Source organism: Leptonychotes weddellii, chromosome 3, assembly GCF_054177405.1.
Source record: "Leptonychotes weddellii isolate Sample4059 chromosome 3, ASM5417740v2, whole genome shotgun sequence".
Taxonomy (NCBI): domain Eukaryota; kingdom Metazoa; phylum Chordata; class Mammalia; order Carnivora; family Phocidae; genus Leptonychotes; species Leptonychotes weddellii.
In genome coordinates, this window is record NC_138371.1 from 153,496,547 (window position 1) to 153,505,306 (window position 8,760).

At 34.5% G+C, this 8,760-nt stretch overlaps 1 pseudogene; it reads right to left on the minus strand.

Moving 5' to 3' along the window:
- Positions 1-2,245: 2,245 nt before the first annotated feature.
- The window catches only part of LOC145720786 (large ribosomal subunit protein P1 pseudogene), a 26,401-nt pseudogene continuing 19,886 nt past the window's right edge, over positions 2,246-8,760 (minus strand).

The window sequence follows — 8,760 nt, forward strand, 5'->3', positions numbered from 1 at the left end:
TATTTATGAGTTCTCATCAGCTATAATTCTTGAAGAAAAACACTTGTAGACCTTGAGGGCAATATGCTAAATAACGTATGTCAGACAGAGAGAGACAAATAGTGTACAATATCACTTATACGCGGAATCTAAGTAAGCAGATCTCGTAGAAACAGAGTAGAATAGTGGTTACCAGGGCCTGCAGGGTGGGGGAATTGGGGATGTTGTAAAAGGGTACACACACTTTCACTTTAGAAGGTGAATTAATTCTACAGATCTAATGCACAGCTTAGTGATTATAGTCAATAATACTATACTTCAAAGTTGCCATGAGATCTTAAATGTTCTCACCACAAAAAAGAAATAATTATGTGATCTATTAGAAGTGTTAAATAATGCAATGATGGTAATCATAGTTCAATATATAAGTGTATTAAATCAACAGGCAGAACACCTTATACTTACACAAGTCTATCTCAATAAGAAATGTGGCAGGGTGCCTGGGAGGAACTAGTTGGTTAAGCGTCTGACTCTTGCTTTAGGCTCAGGTGGAGAGATGGAGCTCTGCATTGGACTCTGAGCTCAGTGCAGAGTCTGCTTAAGACTTTCTCTCCCTCTCCCTCTGCCCACCCCCTGCCCCTGCTCTGTCTCTCCAATAAATAAATCTTTAAAAAATGTGGTAAGTATAAGGTACAAAAAAGGAAAGAAAAACTTTACTTCAGATTTTTATGGTAACAAAGGACAATAGCTATCATCCATGCTTTTAAACTTTGATGAGTACAGACTGGTGAAATTAGATATATTCTGTGATTTCTCTGGCAGAGCTTTGGATGCTATATAATATCCCATAGTCCAGATTATAGAGATAAATAATGAAAACATTTGTCCTTTACCTGAGAGTTTGTTCTTAAAAAAAAATACATGTACATACATGCATACATACATATTTGGTAACTATGGTTAATATACATATATTATATTCTTGAGATTTGCTGAGAGTAGATCTTAAGTGTTTTCACCACACACACACACAAAGGTAACTATGTGAGGTGATATGCATTAGCTTGATTACAGTAGTCATTTCACAATGTATATGTATATTAAAACATCACATTTTACATTCTAAATATATATAATTTTTATTTGTCAATTTTAGCTCAATAAAGCTAGGGGAAAAAGCTAAAACAAATAGTTTTATGTCCAAAATTTTAAAAAATGTAAGAAATGAAAACAGTTTTTGAAAAATACATTGTTGAAACAGATTAATGATTATATTTGATAAACTGTGTATAATGGGTATATGAGTTTTTATTTCATTCTTCATTTTAATATGTATCTATCTTCATTTTTTATTGATGAATCCTCAAGAAAAATGTATCTCTTTTATTACTCTTTTCAAGTGGTGCTTTCTTTTATTGTCAATTTTTTTGTTTGTTTGTTTACCTTCTCCTTTGAATCTTTGTTCTCTAATCCATTAATTTCTTCTCTCATATTAAGTGGTTCCTGACTTCTTTGGATTTATTAAATGTTGTTTTTCAGAATTAAGTTAGCTATTTTGCTCACTATTTCATCTTTTTATTCTCTTCTAATAGAAATTATAAATCTATCATTTTTTTCAATATATCCTTATCCATTGTTTTAATACATATTTCCATTGACTTCCATTTTTCTGTGATATATAAGTTTATTTGGTGATATTTAAAAGTGCATTTTAAGATTTCTATACTTTGTATTTTTGATACTGATTTCTAAGTTAAATTGCATTGTGGTCCAAGCATATGATCAGTCTCACTACCATACTTTACAAATGTCAAACCCAATCAGTTGCAATACATATTAACTGTACTTTAAGAATGCATTTTCTTTAAACATTGGATGTTGCATACTCATGTTCAGATATTTTATAGTCTATAATTTTGTTTACTTGAATATCAAATATTTGATTCAGGCATGTTTATTTCCTATAATGCAATGGATTTTTTTCCCAAAATTTCATCAAAATTAGATTACTTTTTGCTCATATATTTATGTTATTTTATGAGACATTAATCCATTTTCTTTGATATTACTATGAATAAACCTTTTTCTAGGTATTTAGTATATATTTGTTGTCATCCTTACTCTCATCTTCTCTGTTTTCCTATATATTAGCTATGGCTGTTAGAAACAGGGCATAGCAGCCAATTTTAGATCTTAACTGGCAAACTTACTTTTATTCATCATCATCCCTGATACATTTGTTTTTAATTTTTTTTTAAGAGTTCAGCTTTTTATTGAACAGGTTACAAAAGAGGTTTAGTCAAAAAGAGCAAAGCCCATGTCATCATCAGACAACTGATTCCTCTTTCTTTGCTTCCACTTTCTTCTCCTCAGCTGGGGCAGCGGTGGTGAAAGGAGCAGGACCTTCTGCTGGTGTAGCACCAGCTGCTGGGACGGGTCCACCCGTTCCTACATTGCACATGAGGCTGCCCATATAGACATTGGCCAGGGCCTTTGCAAAGAGCCCTGGCCAGAAAGTTCAACATTTTCACCCGATGCTTTAATAAGGGCACTGATCTTATCCTCCATTACGGTCACCTCAACGCCATTCAGGATGACGGCCGAGTAGATGCGGGTGAGCTCAAGGTGCTGGCGAGGGCTGCCCGGGGATGGCGCTAGTCACGGGATGAAGAGAGAGCCTCACCCCAACGTGGCTTTTGTTTCCTCAGAAAGACTGACACCTTAGCGGCAGGTGAGGAAAAGTTTTCCTGATATAGATGGATTTATTTCTACCTACATATTTTGTCTCTTCCATTTGCTCCCCCCCTTTTTATGTGCTTTTTATCTTGTCTTATTCTGATAGAACTTTTTCCTCTTATTCCAACTTTTCCATCTACTATTTTAGAATTTAGGCATTCTATATTTTTTAAAAGATTATTTATTTATTTATTTATTTGAGAGAGAGAGAGATTGACAGAATGAGCGGGAGGAAGGGCAGAGGGAGAAACAGACTTCCTGCAGAGCAGGGAGCCCAACGTGGGACTCAATCCCCTGACCTTGGGTTCACAACCTGAGCCGAAGGCAGAGGCTTAACCGACTGAGCCACCCAGTAGCACTATGCATTCTATTTTTATAATGTTAGTGGTTATGCTAGAAACTTTACCATGCTACTTAAGTCAATGAGGCTAAAAATCTAAACTTAAGTTATTTAATTATCTTCATCCTTAACAATGCAAAAGCTTTGGAAGACATTAACTCCAATCGCTCTTCACAGATCACATGCTACTATAGTTCAGTTTAATAAGATAATTTTTGTTTGACTTTCTTTGATTTACTCATATATGTACAATATCTTGCTTATATTCTTTCTTTTACCTCAGTCCTTTCTTTTGAGATCATTTTCTGTTAGATCTATAAAGTTATAACTTCTTTGATCTCAAGCTGCTTCACTGTTTATGATAATGTGACTCAAATGTAAGTCTCATTAATTTGTATGGAAACTCTTTCTCCAGGGAAGGTTTAGAATCTATTCTTTATCTTTCAAAGTCATTAGTCATTTACTCTTTGAGCACTCGTCAAGTCTATGCAGCCTAGATACCTGTCTTTCTGATAAATTTCTTTCTATTGGCTTTTATTTTCTTTGCTCTCTTTATCTAGAGTTCATATTTAGTTGTATTTTGGGTCTTTCATGAGCATATCTTCCCTCCTTTTATTCTTTAGTTCTATATCCTTGGTATATTACTTGACTTTTCTAAGTTGTCTATTATTTTTTTAATTTAATTTTAGAAATACTATTGATTTTCAAGAGCTTCCTACTTCCTATTTGCTTCTTATGTTATATTTTTCTTACATTGTGAATGCAGTGTTTAAGTGAAATACAGTTATTTTAAAATCATCTTCTTTTCCTCAGGCTGTTTCCTGTAGAGCAGTGGTTCTCAACTGGAGATGATTTAGTCCTCTTGGGACATTGGCAATGTGTGGAGACAATTTTGATTATCACAAATAGGACGGACATGCTATTGGTTTCTACTGTATATCATTTCCAAGATGTTAATAGTGCCGTGACTGAGAAACTCTGCTTTAGATTCACTTTTAAAATCTCAATCTTTCATTGTTCTACTGCTCTTAGGATGTCCTTTCATATTTAAAGATCTATTTATTTACTTGAGACAGAGCGTGCGAGAAGGAAGAGGGGCAGGAGAGAGAGAATCTCACACAGACTTCACACTGAGTGCGGAGCCCAATGCAGGGACTAAATCTCATGACTTGAGCTGAAACCAAAAGCTGGACGCTTAACCGACTGAGCCATCCAGGTGTCCCTGTCCTTTCATATTTAAAAATGAGACAATAAAAAGTTGGTTTGGTACTTGTGTGATTTTGTCAGTGGTAAGCTTTGTCACAAGATGAGTACAACAAAAACAAGAATTTATACTTGGCATTCAATTGTTTTAGAAAAAAATCCTTTAAATCTTTCCCCAAGTACCTAGCTTCCAGGCCTTTATGAGATGGTACAAGAGGTGATAGAATATTATGCTCATATACAGAAGCCATATGTTGAATCCTCTTGTTTAGAACCATACATCAATCTCACACTTTACTGTATGCAGGATTCTCAAGTTTCTACTTTTCCTAGGGTTCTCCTATGACAAGTCTTTGCTATTTCAGTCCTTCCATTTGTACTAGAAGCTACAGCTATTGCTGTCCCATTTCACCACTTGCAACTTCTTTATTTGCTCTCAGCATTTAGAATTTTATTGAATCTCTGAAGAATGTTCTTTACTCATCCTCTTGAATATTATGAGCTTTTAATTTTAGGATTGTAACATTTCACCATACTGAGGTTTTGGATGTAAAGAAGATAGACATGCAGAAGGTATTGATCGCTTGGCAGTGGTCATTGAAGAATATTTGCTTTTTTCACTTTTGGATGAATCATTGGAAAATATTAAAAGCAGTAATCTCTTTTTCACCATAGTTGAGGTGATTTTTTTAATATGCTTATCAAAAAAGATAATTGTCCTGATACTCAGAACCTTTTAATAGCTCCCAATTGCATTTTAGCTAAAACATAAAGTCCTTATCATGATTTCCTACTCAAAGTGTTTGATGATGGCCCCTGTCTATCTCTGTAATATCACTCCTGTGATCACTTCAGAGCAACCACATTTATATTATTCCTCCAAAGCATTAAGCTCTCTCCAAGCTTAGAGATATTATATATGCTGTTCCTTTTGTCTGGGAAAATTTTTCTAACTGAAGTATTGCTTCCACCAAGAGACCTTCTCAGACCACCACCTACTCCCTATCTTAATGTCTAGTTGTAATAATTTCCTATTTTGCTCCATATTTTTCTTTCAAAGCACTTTTACATTTTGTAACTATTACATAGTCACTCTATGTGACTATTGTAAATACCTTTCCCTTCTACAAAGTTAAAAGTTTTATGAGGGCATGGATGACATCTTTTCAGTGAACACAGTATTCTCAGTACATATGACAGTGCCTAGGACAGATTAGGCAGTAATTACATAATTATAAATGAGTTAACAACACTAAAAAAATGCTATTTGTATTTTTTTTTAAAGATTTTATTTATTTGAGAGAGAGAGAATGAGAGAGAGCAAGCACATGAGAGGGGGGAGGGTCAGAGGGAGAAGCAGACTCCCCGCCGAGCAGGGAGCCCGATGCGGGACTCGATCCAGGGACTCCAGGATCATGACCTGAGCCGAAGGCAGTCGCTTAACCAACTGAGCCACCCAGGCGCCCAATGCTATTTGTATTTTTGATGTTGTCAAGAATTATGATGACTCTCTTTTTATTTTTTTAAAGATTTTTTAATTTGAGAAAGAGAGCGCGTGCATGCACAAGGTGGGGGTGGGGCAGAGGGAGAGGGAGAAGCAGACTCCTCACTGAGCAGGGAGCCATATACAGGGCTCCATCCTAGGACCCTGAGATCATGACCTGAACCGAAAGCAGATGCTTAACTAGTTGACTTACCCACCCAGATGCCCTGTGATGACTCTCTTTTGAATAGATAAGCTTTAGTTACCTAAAGTTTAATCACTGAATAAATGGAAGATTACTATGTATCATGAAGAATGGGGAATATCTTGTAACTTGTGTATGCATATGTGTGTGTCTGTGTGCATTTTATTTTAATCTTGAAGTGACCAAAAGTCCTCACATTTTTAATGCTACCCAATATCTTAGAGGTCAATACTAGATTATAACTTTTCTTGGTTTTTCGATCTCTCTCTCTCTTTCCCCTTCTGACATATACAAAGAGTTATGTGATCATGCCGACTTTCTCACAGTGTTAATTTTGCTGGTGACATGGCATTAATATCCCTGGTATATACTATTATGAACAAAAATGCCTGAAAATTATGGTCTTGAAACACTATTATATCATAAATTCCATGAGTTCAGTAATTAAACCTACATACTATTGTTTTTTTCAGAAATATTAAGACAAAATATTTCTATATTTTACATTTGATATAGAATTTTCATCACTGAATAACAAAGCTCATGGGCAGATTTGTGTTTCTCATATAAACCCCAAATTTCATATTTTTGAAAAGAACTGTGGGCTATTACTTGACATAGTAAATTTCCATTAGGTTTTAAAGCCACAAATAAGTACTTTACCGAAGTCCTCATTAATCTGAATCAGTAAATAGATGCTTTATATCTAGATAATGGAGAAATAGAATTCTGTAAAGAGCTGTAGTAATGTTCACATCAGAATAGTTTCTCCAAATGTCCTCTCCACTAAATTACTTCATTATAATCATAAAAATGTAACTTTACGATTACATCAATGTTATATCCCTCTGCAATTGCATATGCCTTTTGACTTTTCAATACATGTCTGTATTGAGAGAAGAGTATCATGTTGAAAAATTAGGCCTGCCTTGCCTCAAAGACAAGTAATTTTATTCAGAATTCTTTTTGTTTAAGCATTTCACTACTGTCCAAGCTTTAATCAATTCCAAGTGCTGAATTCTGTGTTGGCTTATGTGTATTTGTAAGTAAAATTTTTGGAGCTTTGTGGATACATGGCTTTCTTATTAGCACCTGTTTACATCTGTGAGGTAATTACTATCTAATACACTGGTCTAATCCACACAGTTGTCATTGGTGGACACCTGGTCTAAACAATTTATCTAATTGTAAAATCCACACTCTTGCACTGAAGGCTATACTCTTAATTTATAATATATTTTACTGATGCTGATCACCTTGGAGTCTTAACATCTTAACGTAAGTGCAAGAAAAAGTATTTGCTTCAAATACATATTACATTAAATGTCATATTATAGTAAATAAATAAAATATTGCTGAAATCAAAATATGGGATATGGAGATAACTAAAAATCTGCAATTCAGACTTGTAGGTAGTAATACCATACAGTTCACATGCTAATATGGCAAGACAAATCAAATTGAAATATTACACAAAAATAGGTTTTCATTATAGTCCATATCTTCTGCTTCTGGTGGTCTGTCTGTCTCTGTCTCTGTCTCTCTTTATATACACAAAATGTAAAACTTTGTCTTTTATGTCAAATTTTGAATAAAAAATCTGATTTGTGTGCCGTAATCATAATGACCTCATCTCAGGGCAATAATGGAGTTTTTTTTTGCTCTCACTCTTACACTCAAGAGAGAAAATATATGAGATCATTGTCATTTGGAATTGGCCCAGAGGCAAGATGAGTTACCAAGAACACAGTTGGAAGGTAAGCTTTATGAGAAAAGGGATCTTGTTCTTAATGATGGCTTTCGCCCAACACCAGCTCAGTGTCAAGCACAGGAGTGGAATAAAATTTTACTTAATAAGTATCTGTTAATTCAATGAATGACTATAATAATATCATTTCTATGACTAAATTTATGCTAAATAGGTGTATTTAAAAATATATATAACCATTTACCTACTTATAAAATGACAGTCAAAATCTTAAATTTCTTTTTTTTTTCTTAAATTTCTTTTTTTGCTCAAGTCCATATATGTACTGTAATAAACTACTGGATACAAAACATCTGTTAAAAATTTTTGGCTCAAGGGGTGCCTGGGTGGCTCAGTTGTTAAGCGTCTGCCTTCGGCTCAGGTCATGATCCCAGGGTCCTGGGATTGAGCCCCGCATCGGGCTCCCTGCTCAGCGGGAAGCCTGCTTCTCCCTCTCCCACTCCTCCTGCTTGTGTTCCCTCTCTCCCTGTCTCTCTCTGTCAAATAAATAAAATCTTTAAAAAAAAATTTTTTGGGGGGGCTTAAGGGATGCCTAGCTGTCTCAGTAGAGCATGGGACTCTTGATCTTGGGGTTGTGAGTTTGAGCCCCATGTTGGGTGTAGAGATTACTTAAAAAAAAGTAAAAAAAAAATGGGCTCAATATATTTATTGTGGCATAAACTAATTTAGCTACATTATTTTTGATTGATTGAATAATTATGCAGGCATCATTTATAATGATTCAAATCAATTAAAAAAAAGAACTCTTCCTTTTAAGTCAAAATCAGGCAATTTCCCAACATGATAATGCTTTGCTTTGGGTGGCAACAAATTAAAAAACATAGTCATTATTAGATTTATTGGATGCAAGTCAAAGAAATAAAATTTCTCGAGAATTTCTTTTTAACCCTTAAAATGATTTATCACATCAAGATCACCTATAAATAAGCTCTCTAAGAGCAAATAGTGAATTTTCTACCTCTTTATATATACAAAGTCCATGGTATAATATTGAGTTAGAACAAAAGGGCTTCTTGAATATGGCACTGGATACCTTCTACATGATC